Here is a 17,754-nt window from a genome sequence, read left to right on the forward strand (position 1 = left end):
AACCTCAGGAAACTTCCCATTGTATTTCCTCAGACAAGCACTGGAGCTTGATTCCCAGTGGAGATCCTTCCTAGATTAAAGGGACTGCTAGTCTCAGAGGATAGAGTCTCCTCAGTTTCTGCAAGTAGATTTCACTCAGATATTTCATTACTCCACTTCTGGTAACCCTTACAGCATATAACTGCCACCTCTTCAGAAATAAACACTGAGAATAACAATGGATCTATTTCCTGATCATATTTAATGGGGAACCATTTGCAGTGAGGAAGTATCTCTCTTTCCAACTGGAAATGTGGGCATGGAAGAATAGAGAAACATACTGAGAATCAGTGTAAATATTTACCAAAAACATCTTTGTTTAACTCAAGGGCTCTTGTCAGAACTATCAGATCTGCCAATTGGGCACTAATGGCAGGGGAAGATGAGAAATCTCAGGAATTTTTTTTAGGGTTACTATGGCAGATGCATCGAAGCATGTTCCTTGTTCAATAAAGAAACTCCTATCTATATAAAGAACCCAGTCTAGGTCCTCTAAAGGGGCCTCCTTGAGGTTCTCTCTGGTTGCATATCTTTATAGAACTATTCACAATTATGTTTGGAGCACCCCATCCCTTCTGAGAGAAAAATAGCAGGATTAAGAAAGGGTAGAAGATTTGATTTGGATTGCAGAGTCTTCCAGTAGTAAAAACTGGTATTTTAAAAAGTCTGTTAACAAAAGACTTCTGTTTGAGGATAGCAATCCTGTCACATTGTGGAGAGTGTATAATATTAGATCTTGTCCCAAGGTCAACTTAATAGCTTCAGGGATCAAAAGAGCAATTGTTGCCACCACTAGGAGGCAGACTGAGCACTCAGCCAACTGTTCAAGGTCTTTGCTAAGATACTCTATAGGTGATTGAGCTGGTCCCCTAAGTTGAGTTAATACCCTTATAGCCGTCCATTTTCTTTTTATAGCCTATAGATTGAGACTTTACTTACTGGAAGACTCAAAGATGGAGCCTTGGGTAAAGCTTGTTTAAGTTGGATAAAGGCCTATGCCAAAATTTGTGACCCTGCCATCTGGGTATCTTTTATCAGTTTGTATAAAGGGAAGGCTATTTGCCTATTCTCAGCAACTCAGAGTTGGCAGAATCCTGTAACACCCAGGAACCCTTGAAGTTGCTTAAGGGTTTCAGTTAGTGGAAAGGTGGCTATGGGCTTGATATGCCTTTTTCCAGTGCCTAAGTTCCTTCAGATAAGCTTAAACCTTGATATTTAACAGAGGTCTGTCCAAATTTGTAGCCTGTCTCTGCCAGAAAATTGAGAAGGGCCATACTGCTCTCTGGGTAATCTTGTTTGATCACAGAGGAGAGAAGGATATCATCTACATACTGTAGAACCGTGGCCCATGGATGGAAAACTCTAATAGGTCTTTGGATAAAGCTTGTGCAAATAAATGGAGACTGTCTTAGAATCCTTGTGGCAACATTGTATAAGTTAACTGAGTGGATCAAGTTAAGGGGCCTTCAAAAGTAACTAGGTTCTAGGAGTTGGGATGTAAGGGTATGTAGAAAAAATGCATCCTTCAAATATAAAACTGTAATCCATTTTGTCCCTTCTGGAATTTGGGACTTTGAAGTATTAGGGACCACTGAGTGAATGGGGATTATGATCTCATTAACAAGATGGAGATCCTGTAGTAGCTTCTTTTCTCCATTAAGTACTTGGACTCCTGGTATTGGAGTGTCACAGGAGGTATTGCACAGTTTTAAAAGTCTCTGTGACTTTAAGTTGTCTCATGGCATTTAACTCTTGTACATCTCCTCACCTAAGGGACAGTGTCTTTTATGATGAAATGAGGAGAGATCTTTACCAGTTAGCAGTTACTGTTCAACTGATTTTTCCTTGGAACGCTGAAACCTCTGGATTAATATCTGTATCAGTTAGGGGAAAACATAAAGATTGCCCTGGGGTCATGAGGATACTGATTTCTATACAAATGAAAAGATTCCTTCCTAAAGGGAAATGGGACTCTCTGGTAGGATCAGGAAGGCATGCATAAAAACCAGTTATTCAAGTTACAGGAATTGGGGATGAGTGAAATATCTAGCCAATTGCTTTCCTGATACACCTCTCACAGTCATACTAAGGGAAGGAGGAAGACTTGTATTTGAGAGTACAGAAAAGGCGGCTCTAATATCTAGGAGGAAGTAATTTCCTTCCCTTAGGCAGTTAGGATCACCTGGGGCTCCCGGACACTGACAGTCTGGGTGGTAGGAGGCTGTTGAAGAAGCTCTAGGCTACTTCAGTCCTGTTGGATTATCTAAGGAAGAGGGCCCAACACTAAAGGCCTTTGTTTTTGGAGACAGACAGCCCTCCAATGATCCTCACTGTAAGTAGTATAGGAAAATGGGGGGTTTTCTCTAGTGATGAGGATGTGGATAGTTCTTCTTGAAATGTCCTGTCTGACCATAGCCATAGCACTTTGGAGACCCTGAGGACTATCTAGGTTGTGTGGCTATAAGGCCAATACCAGAGCTACAAACCTTTTCTTTTCCATTCTCCCTAATCACTGGGCCTGTTCCTGGTCCCAACTGTAAAAGACCAAACTGGTAACATTCTTTTTTTTTTTTAACTTTTATTTAATGAATATAAATTTCCAAAGTACAGAATATGGATTACAATGGCTTCCCCCCCATAACGTCCCTCCAACCCGCAACCCTCCCCTTTCCCACTCCCTCTCCCCTTCCATTCACATCAAGATTCATTTTCGATTCTCTTTATATACAGAAGATCAGTTCAGCATACATTAAGTAAGGATTTCAACAGTTTGCTCCCACACAGAAACATAAAGTGAAAAATACTGTTTGAGTACTAGTTATAGCATTAAATCTCAAGGTACAGCACACTAAGGACAGAGATCCTACATGAGGAGTAAGTGCACAGTGACTCCTGTTGTTGACTTAACAATTTGACACTCTTGTTTATGGCATCAGTAATCACCCTAGGCTCTTGTCAGGAGTTGCCAAGGCTATGGAAGCCCCCTGAGTTCACTGACTCTGATCATATTTAGACAAGGCCATGGTCAAAGTGGAAGTTCTCTCCTCCCTTCAGAGAAAGGTACCTCCTTCTTTGATGACCCATTCTTTCCACTGGGATCTCACTCGCGGAGATCTTTCATTTAGGTTTTTTTTTTTTTCCCAGAGTGTCTCGGCTTTCCATGCCTGAAATACTCTCATGGGCATTTCAGCTGGATCTGCATGCCTTAAGGGATGATTCTGAGGCCAGAGTGCTGTTTAGGACATCTGCCATTCTATGGGTCTGCTGTGTATCTCACTTCCCATGTTGGATCATCTCTCCCTTTTTTATTCTATCAGCTAGTATTTGCAGACACTATTCTTGTTTATGTGATCCCTTTGGTTCTTAGTGCTATCATTACGATCAATTGTGAACAGAAATTGATCACTGGGACTAGTGAGATGGCATTGGTACATGCCACCTTGATGGGATTGAATTGGAATCCCCTGGTATGTATCTCACTCTACCATTTGAGGTAAGTCAGCTTGAGCATGTCCCGAATTGCACATCTCTTCCCTCTCTTATTCCCACTCTTATATTTTACAGCAATCACTTTTCAGTTAAGTTTCAGCACTTAAGAAGAATTGTGTATTGATTACTGGTAACATTCTAGAGGCTTTCTAATGTATGCTCTGTTCCAGTAGCCCATTTTTGAAACTTTCTTCTAATATCTGAGACTGATTGAGTAATGAACATCTTTAAGATTGTCTGTACCTCCATGGAATCAGGAGATAAGGGGTATACTTGAGCAAAGACTCTCTCAGCCTTTCTAGAAAAACAGAGGGATTTTATTCAGGACCTTGATCATTCATAGATGGCTTGGGGTAATTTAAAGGCTTGGTCATGGTCCTCCTGAGTCCCTCCAAGACACAAGCATTGAAATACTTTCATTTCCAGTCATCTACATGATCATCTGGATTCCATTTAGGTAAGCCTCTTCCACAGGGACAGTCCATCTTCCTGCTGAAATTATCCATTCATGATCTACTGAACAGTTGGGCATGTAAAAGCCATATAGACCTCATCCTCCAAAATTTCTGCAGTTTGAAGACCTGCTTTTTTCAGTTCTGGTTAGGATCTGATTTAGGAATAATATGACTTCTTTCCAGGTGAGTCCATAGACTTGGGACAAACTCTGGAACGCCTCAGTGTATCTGTCAGGATCATCTGAAAATCTTTCCATGTCTCCCTTTATCTGTCTAAAATTCTTCAGGAAAAGGGGGACAAGGACAAAGTAGAACATCTGAGTCCTCCAAGAGGTTTTTTTCTTGCAGGATAAAATAAAATATAAGTTGGTGGTTGAGTGTCCTGATTACTAATAGGAAATCCCAGATTGAGGGGGGCTTGAGGAAACAGGACCAGTAAGTGATGAGATTGGTTTAGATTGTGTATCAGGCTCTCTAGCAGGTAGAGTGATGGGGCAGCTATGATCTTGAGAGTAACTGCTGCTAAAAGCACTGGGTCTACCTTAAAGAGTTGACAAAATGTCTGGCTTATCCTGCAATGTAAAAAATGCTTGAGCATACAGGATCTCAGATCATTTCCTTGTTCTGCAACAGAAGAGGTCTAATTGGAGGCTGGAGTTATAGTTATAACTTCCCTGTGGGGCCAACTATCTCTATTCTCCAGCTTAAATCCCAGCCACGCCAGCATGTATCAAAAGACCAAATGTTTTTTCCTTCTAGGTTTGAGGGAGAAAAGAATTCCAGTTCCCAATGATGTATTCCAAAGAGATGTAGGAAGAAGATGGCTTATTAAAATCTGAAAAGAGAGGAGAAGAAACAAAGGCATCACTAAGGTTCTGCTTGTGCCTACTTGAGGTGTCCCTCAAGTTCCTAGAGCCCACAGAAGGTAGAGATAGGAGAAGAGAAATAAACACTCTTACCTGCACCTCTGCTCCTTCCCTTGATTCCTTCAGATGTGAACATGCTTCTTAGGTTATCTTATGACTTGCCTAACTGGAAGAAGATGATCTGAAACTGAGCCTCCTGAAAGAACTCTGAACTAGGATGAGTTCATAATAATAAAATTCAAGTTATTAAGTGACCTCTCAAGGTTCTACCAAAGACAAATCTTATTTTTCTTATATTGGCCATAAAAACCTCCAACACCTGGTGTTGTTTTAACATTCCCACAACTATTTTGTATTTCCTCTGGTCTATTAATTTGCTAAAAAATTTCTGAAGGTAAAGTGATGAATTCTACAAATGATATCTCAATGTTTTGGGACTTCAAAAGGCCTCTCTTGTGACTTACATTCAAATTTAACTTTCAATAGTCCATGAGTCAAAAGTGGGAATCTGACAGAGTTGACTAGTAAGTAGACAGTAACTTCACTTAGAAAAGGTGCTTGACCAGCTTGTTTAAGGTATCAACAAAAATATTGAACAGAAATTCTTCAACAATGAGTTGAAATTTAATGCCACAAAACTCCTCCATTATGTATAAAAGCAAACAATATTAACTATCATTAAGAATATTGATATAAGGGAATCATATAAATAATATCAAGTGCCTGATAATAACAGTAGATAGAATTAAAAAGGAGAGAATGATCCAACATGGAAGTAGGCCACAAAGCAGACTCATGGACAGACAAATGCCCTAACTAGCACTCTGGCCTCAGAATCAGCCCTTAAGACATTCATATCTGGCTAAAAAGACCAAGAGAGCATTTCAAGCATAGAAACCAAAGACACTATGGCAACAAAGGGCCTACATGAAAGATCTCTGTGAGTGAGATCCCAGTGGAAATAAGGGACCATCAAAGAAGGAGCTAATTTTCACTGAAAGGAGAAGAGAATTTCCACTTTGATTATGGCCTATCTAAATAATGTCCAAGTTTGTGGACTCAAAAGGCTTCCATAGACTTGGAAGCTCATGACAAGAGCCTCAAGTGATCACCGACATCATAAATAAGAGTGTCAATTGTTAAATCAACAACAGGAGTCACTGTGCACTTGTTCCTCATGTAGGACCTCTGTCCTTAATGAATTGTACTATGCAAATTAATGGCAAAACCAATCTTCAAACAATACTTTATACTTTGTGTGTCTGTGTGGGTGCAAACTGTTGAAATCTTTACTTATAGCTGATCTCCTATATATACAGATAATTGAAAATGAATCTTAATGAAGAATGAGAAGGGGGAGGGTGTAGGAGGTGGGATGGGAGTTGGGGTATGAGGGTAGGTTTGAAGGGAAGAACCACTATATTCCAAAAAGCTGTACCTATGAAATTTATATTTATTAAGTAAAAGCTTTCAAAAGTAAAAAAAAAAAGATTATTGACACCATATACAAAACAACTTGCATATCGCATGGCACATGATATTCCAAAATATAGAATAATTATTGTAAGTTTACAGATTCAGAAACCAAGTCTGAGGGATGATAAGTGAAGTCACCTAGTGGGAGAACTAAGATCTAAAGATAGCTCTGTCTACTCTACCGAGTTAAAATGTCCTCTTCCTGCCAGTATATCTTTCACCCATGGAATTTTGACTCCACTCATCAGTCTGATCATTCTTTCTGAACCTATTCCCATTTGTCCATGCTCCCTTCTAAAATGGAACATCTAAACATTATCAAAACACTCCACTTGTGTAGTTGGTGCTAAGGACAAAGTATATCATTTAAAAGTCTTAGTATTAATAGAGAATAATGAGGAATTGCTGTATCTTGGCTGAACTCGAGTACCAGGAAAAGAAAAAAAGAACTTAGAAAAATATCTCCTTTCAGTTCGGTCACAATATCCTGATTCAGACAGAAGGTGGTCCAAAACAACCACTTCTCGTACTGAATTCTGAAGATATAAATATCTTAGATAATTCAGCAAGAAGTCACCAATGCTGAACCCAAGAAGTTCACGGGACAGGCAATGGAGATATTTCTTAATTTTTTTTTCAGTTTACACGCACATCTGCTATTCTCTCAGGAACAAGGGAATATTTGCTGCATTCTCCTAAATGTTAAACACAATTGTATTATTGAATCATAGTCATTCCCTCAGAGCTATGGTCCTCATTTATATATGCAAACTAAGGAATAGTATCATTAATTTCTTGTCTTTTCAATAGAGATTGAAGACTTTCCAAAGTTCATTCAGTTGGTGAATTGCAGAACACACAAGGCAATTTAAGTCTGAGGTACTGGTCAAGAGTTCATGTACTTTCACCAATGTCAGATTGCCTTACAAGGTGTTTGGGAAGTCTAATGATTCTCTGCCTCTTAATGTGTGTGCCCCCCCCCCCCTTTTTAAAGATTTGTTTATTTAACTTGAAAGTCAGAGTTACACAGAGAGAGAAGGAGAGGCAGAGAGAGAGTCTTCCATCCTCTGGTTCACTCCCCAGTTGGCCACAACAGCCGGAGCTGCACCAATCCAAAGCCAGGAGCCAGGAGCTTCTTCCAGGTCTCTCACATGAGTACAGGGTCCCAAGGGCTTGGGCCATCTTCTACTGCTTTCCCAGGCCATAGCAGAGAGCTGGATCGGAAGAGGAGCAACCAGGACTCGAATCGGCGCCCGTATCAGATGCCAGCAATACAGGCGGTGGTTTTACCTGCTACACCACAGCGCCGGCCCCAATATGTGTACCCTTTTGAAATGCTTTCCTGTGTAGTGTGAACTGGAACCTAGTGATGGCCTTCAAATGAGAAGAACATGGCAAAAATGATGTAAGGTCATTTCCACGATTAGATAACAAAAAGAACGTGTGTTCTATCTGTTGGTACAGCCTCTCTTGCTCTTCCAGTCACTGACTTTGAGGTAAGCCAGCTGCCATATTGGAACCGTGCTGTGGAAAGGCCCACATGGCAAGCAACTAATGCCCCCAGTCAAACTCCAGCACGGAGTTGAGGCCAATCAACATCCATATAGCTGAGCTTACAATGAGATTTTCCTTCAGAGGACCCTTGAAATGAATACAGTTCCAGGCAACAATTTGAATGCAGCCATCTGAGGGAGACCGAGCCAGAGAGACCCAGCTATGGCATGTTCTGACTTTTTAATTCATTGGACTTGTTGGTTAATAATTTTTTAAGCTACTAAATTTAGTGGTAATTTGTTATATAGAAACAGGTAACTAATACTCTGTATTAAAACAAAAAAGAGTCTGTGAGAAAGAAATAGAAATGCTTGAAGTCACCTAGACCAATACTTTTCAACCTCTAGGTACCCAATGTGCCCTAAACATTGTCCCAAATTTGTCTATGTTCTACAACTACAATAACCACATTCCTATGCAATTTGATGCCCCATAGGAATTAAGCTGTGCTGGTTCCAAAACTTTTTAAAATATTGTAAGAAGGGTAAACTCACTCCTTGGTGTTGTTCATAACCATGGCTATTAAATGCAAATGTGTATTCTTAATTACTATGAATTTTTGTGACTATTTTATATAAGAAAAAATGTGAGGTAGGATTACAAGTTTATTGTATGCTGGAGTCATAACTTTTCTTCACCAATGTATTTCTATTGCAGCCCATGTGGTACACAATAATGAATACTTATACAGAACACTGTCTTGTTGGCAACTTAACTGTGCTTAGAATTCAAATTAGTAAATGTGAATTGGAGTGAAATGGCAATTCTCCTATTTTCCTTGCCATAAGGAAAAATACTAAGAAAAATTGACATCCTGTCTGGACAAAAGAATGTTTTTGTAAGTGATGGTGTCCTTTTGACTCAACCAAAGTCAAATATCTCTCCTAACTTGTATTCTAACACACAATTCTCAAATAGTGTTTAAAATCAATTTTATAGGGCATATACAACAATGGAAGTAAATAACAATAGCCTAAGTTTATTAGATGTAACTGACACACAAAAATATTATCTTTAGTTACAGAGGTAGATTTTTATGAAGGCAAATGAGCTTTTTGGTTGAAATTTCATTATTCAGAGAGCTATTTATTGTAATGTCTATGTATGAAATGAGATGTAAACAGATTAAACACAATGGTTATAAATGTACAAAAGTGAGGACATTTTGACCAAGAATAACTTTCTTCTAGGGAATATAAATTTGACATAATTCTAATATACAATCATAATTTACAAAAGTTAATTTTATTTTAAGGGAACAATAACAAGCATTATAAATGAATAGCTTCTCCATTAAAATATAGTTTTAGCCCTTTTTTAGATGTAGTTATTTATTTAAAAGACAGAGATACGGAAAAGTAAAGAGTGAGACAGACAGAGAAATCTTTCTGCTGCTTCAATCTTTAAATGACCACACTGCTGGACTGGGCCAGAATGAAGCCAGGGCCGGTGCCACGGCTCACTAGGCTAATCCTCCACCTTGTGGCACCGGCACACCGGGTTCTAGTCCCAGTTGGGGTGCCGGATTCTGTCCCGGTTGCCCCTCTTCCAGGCCAGCTCTCTGCTGTGGCCAGGGAGTGCAGTGGAGGATGGCCCGGGTACTTGGGCCCTGCACCCCATGGGAGACCAGAAGTACCTGGCTCCTGCCATCGGATCAGCGCGGTGCGCCGGCCGCAGCACGCCAGCCACCGTGGCCTTGTGCTGCGGCCATTGGAGGGTGAACCAACGGCAAAAAAAAGGAAGACCTTTCTCTCTGTCTCTCTCTGTCTCTCTCTCTCTCACTGTCCACTCTGCCTGTCCAAAAAAAAAAAAAAAAAAAAAAAAGAACGAAGCCAGGAGCTATGGAGCTTCTTCTAGGTCTCCCACAATAATTCAAGGTCCCAAGGACTTGGGCCATTCTCCACTGCTTTCCAAGGTGTGTTAGCAGGGAACTGGATCGTAAGTGCAGCAGCCAGGACTTAAACTGTTGCCTATAAGGGATGCTGGCAGTGCAGGCACAGGCTTAACTTACCATACCACAGCTCTTGTCTACCTTTTTTTGTCATGATTCATACTGCTATCTGTCCTCCAATATGATAGTCATATTCTCCAGTATTTACTTGGTTCTTCCTTATTGGAAGAAATGGTTACATTGCCAAGACATTTTTATACATAGGTGTGATCTGTTTATTCTGGCCAATAGGTTATAAGGAAATGTATGAATGGCAATAGGAAGTGTTCTTAAAAGAATATTCTCGGCCGGCGCCACAGCTCACTTGGCTAATCCTCTGCCTATGGTGCCGGCACCCTTGGTTCTAGCCCCGGTTGGGGCGCCGGATACTGTCCCGGTTGCTCCTCTTCCAGTCCAGCTCTCTGCTGTGGCCAGGGAGTACAGTGGAGGATGGCCCAAGTGCTTGGGCCCTGCACCTGCATGGGAGACCAGGAGAAGCACCTGGCTCCTGACTTCGGATCGGTGCAGTGTGCTGGCTGCAGCGTGCCGGACGTAGCGGCCATTTGGGGAGTGAACCAATGGAAAAGGAAGACCTTTCTCTCTGTCTCTCTCTCTCTGTAATTCTGCCTGTCAACCAAAGAGAATATTCTCCTCCCTTTTGACTGATATAATGTCTGGTCTCAAGAACGCTCTTGCAACATGAGATAAACTTCTAGTTTTTATTACGGCACTAAGTTGATGATTTGATAGCATCCTAGAAATGTTAAGAAATTCCTCATTGCCACAGCATTCAACCCTTCCCTCCTTCAGTAAGGCAAACTTGCCTCAATGGTAAGGTGAGTGCTGCCCCTACTTCACCATTTCCATCTGTTGTGATGCACTCCAAAACTGATTTCTTAGAGGCCTCGAATACCATGAGCAACCAAGATGAACCAGTCATGGATTACATCTGGATTGAAAGAATCTTACTTTAATGTATCTGGGAATATGGCTTCCATATTATATTCAAATATTTGAACATGATAGCCCAGAAAAAGTCTGTAATATATGAGAAAAACTTTTAAAAATACCTGATTGAATGCTTCTTTGGGGAATAAAATTTGAACTAAAATCTAGTCAGACTCATCATTAAGATGAAAAAAGAAAAAGTTGATATTCAACTTGGAAAAATGAGCATGATTTTCCAGGGGTTTTTAGGTCTTTAAAAAGTAGTAGTTTATGACATAGTGTAAAACAGAAACAACTGAATAATAGTTTCAGTCTAATTTTGCTAGCAGCTTCTCCACAATTTTGAAGTTATCCTAGAAAAACACACATTCTGTTTTCCTTTTTTCAATATCTAAAGATTAACTATATGCTGATAGCTTTGTTTATTAAGCTTTTAAAGTGTTATTTTTATTGCTTCCTATAAATCTCCTGCTTTACACTTAACTCCTATTTGCATAAAGTTGGACTGGTTTTATTCTTGTTTTTTCTTCTACTTTTTTTCCTGTGTCTGGAAATTGTGAAACGGCCCTGTCTCAGGAAGCAAATCCAGCTGCCCTCTGGTAGGAACTGTGGCACTGCATATGAGCCTACTGAGCTAGCCTTTGTGTCTCTTCATCTTATTCATCATACAGTTTTGTGCCAGTTTTAGTCTCCTAGGCCTTTTCAGTTTACATTCCTCATTCAAAGAGATGCCAAGAAACCAGTAAGAAAGCATTTATTAAGTTGGACAGGAAGACATTACAGAAATGAAAGCACTGGGTGGATGAGTATTTATCTTTACTAGGTGTCAGCAGCAAGGCCTGTTCAGCTGGTCTGCTATTGCTTGGTTTGATGTTCACACTATTTTCTTCTTCCTTCAGCATGCTGCAATTCACAGATAACGCAAGAAAGGCCTGCAAGCATGTTGTACACATCTAACCTTTTCTGGGAATGTGTGAATACAGAAAAAGCCATGCATTTCTTAAATGAAATTATGACGCAAATCTATGGAAGGACGAGAAACATTCTTGAATGTTTAGTAAATCAAAATGCAAAGTTTCCTAAGATAATTTGGGCTTCATTCCTTTCTACATGGGGAATACACTTGAGAACTGCACAAAAAATACTTTACCTTCTGCAGCAGGGATGAAGGCGGAACAGCAGCACTAATGTTTTGTGGTTTTGGTGGGCTTCCATGGCTCAATTTCTACTGATCCTAGCTGAGGAGCCACAAGTACTTTTTCACTGCTCCAGTAAGTTCCAGGCTTCTGACACTGTCAATTACTTCTTACTAGTTAGCATTGGAAACAAAGTCATTTTCTTCAAATTAGAAATTGCAACTCTGTAGTTTTCAGCATCACTTCTTCCCAGAGATACACAGAGGCTCCTGCATTTGGAGAGTAAACATTTCCTGGACTTTGATCTTTGACATCATTCATGCTTTTCCAGTCCAAGCGCATTGATTGTCTGGACTGCTCAGATTAAGAAGCATTACTAAAGGAATATGTGGAGACAGGTAAAGAATGCAACTTTCTGTCCTTTGACTTTTTCTTGTCTCCTGAGCCACCAGTAAGGGATGTTTGATTTATAAAAATTGCTTTACATGGCAATTTTGGGATTTGTTTGCAATATTATTCTAGATCTCAATTCTGTAGTCAGGTAATTTGCAGACCTTGTATACTTTGGCTTCAGGAAACCTGAAGAAAAATGTATTTAATTTTACTGGCAGACATTTCTAGCATGAGATTTCTCTAGTGTCAAAATCACAGTATTTGCTAGGAACTCACATCTAGATTGAAAACTCACAGAAGACAAGGAATGAGTTTCATAAGTACTTTTATTACCCCAAAAGTTCAGTATGTGACTGGGTACGGTAGTTATGCTTGAAAAATGAATCATAAATAAAGAGACTTACTGATGTCACATTATAAGTAGTTTTTGATGCAGTTTTTCAAAGTCATCTGGTGTTGTTCATTACTTAAACACTGCAAATCAGACTTAAGTCACCAGTTCACTCACTCAGCAACGAGGTATGAACTTCCTCTAATGTAAAAACAAACAAAACCAAATTTAAGAAGTATATTAATTTAGAGCAGGGCAGTTTGAGAAGTATAAGATACAGTCTCACTTCACAAAGTTTTTAACTCAGTACAAAGATGATTGGGAAAAATAGAAGTTAGACAAATATTTAGAGGTCTCATACTATCAAAAATTCTACTGAAAAGGGTAAATGACAGAATAATCACAAATTTCCTGCATCTTAATGAAATAAGAAATATAAGTGTATACAACTTGGGCTGTATAATATACTGGTATTTGGAATCAAAAATCCAATTGAAATTGATTTGTTTTGTTTTATGCCTGATTTAGCTGATATCACTTCATGTGGAATATGAGGAGTGAATTTTGATTTCTATACACATATACTGTCACACAAATTTAAAGAAAGAGAAAATAAAAACTATAAATTTACAACTGGCGAGAGGTAAGGGATTCTCACAGAAGACAGAGATGATGGGCCACAACTTTTAAGCAGTTGAGTACCTTTGTTGGTTGGAGACTGGTGAACTTCACTGTCCATTTATCTCCCAAATTGTTCATAAAGATGGTGCCTTCATGCACATCCTCAGACAGTTCAAGTTCAGACTCAAGGAAAGCTAGCACTTCTTTGAGGTTTCAGAATTCTAAGTTTAAAAGGTCTTTGAGTCAAGTAGCAAGTTAATATTATCTACCTTAACTGTGGGATGCAATGGGAGAGATTAAATATGAAAAAATAATAATTGATTTTTTTCTCTTTTCTTTTGGTGGTTTTACCTTTATTCACAATCCGGCTGTTTGAGGCAAGATGGAATAACAGCCTGATGTGAATACAAAGGTAAAATGTGGTATCTATGCCTGCAGATTCTGATAAAGTAAAAATATACATAGAAGAAGATGCAAACATAGAATCCCCTGCATTTCCTGATGCACAAATTACTGACCCAGTGTAAGAACATAATCAACAACAATGAAGATTCCCATAAGAAACTACTTTCGTCCTCACCATTCCCAATCCCTTTTCACCTCTTGGTGATAAATACCCATTCTACATTGCCAGATGAAAAATATTAAAACCTTCATCAGAAATCACGTCTTGATTCATGCAATCAGATTGAGGACGGGAAAGTGAGCTCAAGCAACTGTTTATGAAACTCTTAGTAATGTTGCTAAATATGGAAAAACATGAATTTCTCTGCCCTGTGAAAGTAGGAATTAACTGGGGAAAAATGGTGTGAAACCACAGAGCATTTATGACTCTTAAATCTGCCGGCACAAGCATGTGATTCCAGGTTCTGATCTTTTCTGTAGGATCTTTACTGCTGAAATAAAGGTTGAAATCCAGTGGCTTCCTTAAGCTATCAGTGAAGATTTTTGCTTGTTATTATGATTTAATGATGTATGTCATTTTCAGAACTTAAATTAGTGTTAGTAACATGCAACAAGAAGCCCAATAACATCACAAGCATTGGTGACAACACAGAAAATCCTTGAAAGATATGTACCTACCAGTACAAGATGCTCTCTCTTTTCCTTCCTCTTTCCTTTTTACTATCCATTTTAATGGAGAGTTGCACAATTTGTGTCTGTGTATTTGTAATAAGAAAAAGAAAATTAATCCTTGTATTTTCACCTTTAGATGCAAATTTGCCTTATGTTCGATATTGTCTATATCCCACATATATAAACAACTTGAATATTTTGTCTTTAGGGAGTTAAAATACCACAAAAGCAAGTGCTAAATCAATATGTTAGATTACATACACTTTTGCACTCTGCATTTACACATAGTGTGACCATATATTCACTAATCATGTCATATGAAAGGGATCTAGAAGAGAAGCAACCTATTTTAAAATCAGGTTGTTGGAAATACAGGTAACAGGAATGCTATCGAAAACACTGTAGAAGAAAAGAGGACAGGCAGATAAGCATGCGGTGGTGTTTGTCAGATTATAATGAATGATGAAAGACAGGAAATAGCAGATGGCTGACAAAGGAAAAACAAAAAGGAGCAATGACTTTTATGGACAATTAGGGCAAGGATTGTCATGAAGATCTTAAAGCTTGGCATTGATCTTTGGGCACCAGAGTGGAGAAAAATGGAGTCCTAGAGATAGAAACAGACTGATGAGTGAGAAACAAGCTTCATGTTGGAAAGCAGTGGAAGGAAGGCTGATTGAATAAACACTGAGTGATCTTGAACACAGGGCTGGGAAGATTCATCTTGATATCACAAAACAATTGAAATCATTGGCATAAATCATAAGTGGGAGTTAAGATTTTTTTTTAAAAAAGCATGGAGATACAAAAATCTGATCAGCTTCCCCGTTCAATATTTACTATTTGATTTTTTGACAATTTAATTTCTCTTATGCTCAACTTTTCTTCAGCAAATTATATATTTCCAGTTTAATGTTGTAAGATTAAATATGGTTACTTATGCAAAGTGCATGGTTTATTTTACAGGTGTATAATGACTATTAGTTCTTCCTTTCTTGCTTTAGTAAGGTGTTTTGGAAAGTGAAATATTAGCACAAATAATCACATAACCAATAGGGAAATTATATTGGTAGAAGTTAGTAGATAAAAATACAGAAAAGCTCATAATTATTTTTAGCAAAATAGCAATATTGCTTATTTGTTTTATACTCTTTTGGAATTTATAGCAGAATTTTCTTAGTGTTCATAATTCATAAATTTTTTGAAAAATATTAATATAAACAACAGATTTCATGTATTTGAAAATCCTGTAATTTTTTTTTACTTGTTCAATTTTTTTTAACTTTTATTTAATGAATATAAATTTCCAAAGTATGACTTATGGATTACAATGGCTTCCCCCCCATACCGTCCCTCCCACCCACAACCCTCCCCTTTCCCACTCCCTCTCCCCTTCCATTCACATCAAGATTCATTTTCGATTATCTTAATATACAGAAGATCAGCTTAGTATACCTTAAGTAAGGATTTCAACAGTTTGCTCCCACACAGAAACATAAAGTGAAAAATAATAGATGATTTTTTTTAAATGATGATGAAATCAGATCAGACCTATTGTCATGTTTAATCCCAGTGAGAGTCAAGTTGGGAATTGATAATTTCTTTTTTTTTTTTTTTTTACAGAAGATCAGTTTAGTATGCATTAAGTAAAGATTTCAACAGTTTGCACCCCCATAGAAACACAAAGTGAAATATATTGTTTGAGTACTCGTTATAGCATTAAATCTCAAAGCACAGCACATTAAGGACAGAGATCCTACATGAGGAGTAAGTGCACAGTGACTCCTGTTGTTGACTTTACAAATTGACACTCCTGTCTATGGCATCAGTAATCTCCCTATGCTCCAGTCATGAGTTTCCAAGGCTATGGAAGCCCTCTGAGCTCTCCAACTCTTATCTTGTTTAGACAAGGTCATAGTCAAAGTGAAGGTTCTCTCCTCCCTTCAGAGAAAGGTACCTCCTTCTTTGAAGACCTGTTCTTTCCACTGGGATCTCACTCACAGAGATCTTTTTCCAGAGTGTCTTGGCTTTCCATGCCTGAAATACTCTCATGGGCTCTTCAGCCAGATCCGAATGCCTTTAGGGCTGATTCTGAGGCCAGAGTGCTATTTAGGACATCTGCCATTCTATGGGTCTGCTGAGTATCTCACTTCCCATGTTGGATCACTCTCCCCTTTATTTATTCTATCGGTTAGTGTTAGCAGGTACTAGACTTGTTTATGTGCTCCCTTTGACTCTTAGTCCTTTCATTATGATCAATTGTGAAATTGAAAAGTGAAATTGATCACTTGGACTAGTGAGATGGCATTGGTACATGCCACCTTGATGGGATTGAATTGGAATCTCCTGCTATGTTTCTAACTCTACCATTTGGGGCAAGTCAGCTTGAGCATGTCCCAAATTATACATCTCTTCCCTCTCTTATTCCCACTCTTATGTTTAACAGGGATCACATTTCAGTTAATTTTCAACACTTAAGAATAACTGTGTATTAATTTCAGAATTAAACCAGTCATATTAAGTAGATCAGACAAAAAAACTACTAAGAGGGATAATGTATTAAGTTGTTCATTAACAGTCCTGTAATTTTAATATGCCCAAGGCATATTAATAATTTAGCCCTGTTCTTAATACAGAATTTGATTGTAAGCATGCAAAATAGTTCTGTTTATTTTAACATTAATTGATAATTGATATTCATGATGCTATGTGATCAGTATTTTTGCCTACTATGAAAAAACAATGCCAATATTTGGTTTAATTGATTGTGGAGGGCTGCAAATTATCCTTTCCAAGAACCTAAAGAAAGCTATTCCTGCTTTTAGCACAATCTTTCTCACCCTTAAAAGGGCAACCTGCTTTTAATAAATCCCAAAGTTATTGTTGGCTTTAAATTCTCTCTATGCAACTGAGTGAATATTTGTGTGTATGCAAGTTCTGAAACCTAAGACAGACTGTAAAAATGATCCAAAATCCTTTAGCAACTCTTTTTTGTACATATGACAGTACAAGGAATTTTCAAAACATATTTTAAACCCTCTGCATTTTCTTTGCTACAGCATAACTTTCTATTGCTACAATTTCTCTTAGCTAGCAGTAAAAGTAATAGCAGAACTTAACTGATAAGAAATCATGTAGGCCATCTATATTATAGATAAGAAAAACAATCTCAACTATCTTCATATTTTAGAAGCATAGTGCACCGTGGGCATGAAAGCAAACTGGCAAATTAATGCCACTAAATTAGAATATTTCCTGGCATCTACTCAAATGAGTTTATTTGAGTATTATATAAAATAAATCTTGATTTTCAATTTAATTTCCCATGAGAATTGACTGTCTGTTTCTTATTTTAAAAGAATGTTTGCACATAGGAGTAAAAATATTAAATCAGTCATTGACGCCCTTTCCACATTCTCTGTTACAATTGCTCTGCTGA

At 38.3% G+C, this 17,754-nt stretch overlaps 1 long non-coding RNA gene across 1 annotated transcript; it reads right to left on the reverse strand.

Annotated features, from left to right (window-relative positions):
- Positions 1 to 12,626: 12,626 nt before the first annotated feature.
- On the reverse strand, positions 12,627 to 15,307 carry LOC138849733 (uncharacterized). The gene is made up of 3 exons (XR_011388865.2): positions 14,322 to 15,307; positions 13,320 to 13,512; positions 12,627 to 12,818 (listed from the first exon to the last, which is right to left on the reverse strand). It is a non-coding gene; the product is annotated as an uncharacterized LOC138849733 (long non-coding RNA).
- Positions 15,308 to 17,754: the final 2,447 nt, after the last annotated feature.

The sequence above is a fragment of the Oryctolagus cuniculus genome, chromosome 5, assembly GCF_051225735.1.
Source record: "Oryctolagus cuniculus isolate XC-2025 breed Fujian yellow rabbit chromosome 5, ASM5122573v1, whole genome shotgun sequence".
Lineage (NCBI taxonomy): Eukaryota > Metazoa > Chordata > Mammalia > Lagomorpha > Leporidae > Oryctolagus > Oryctolagus cuniculus.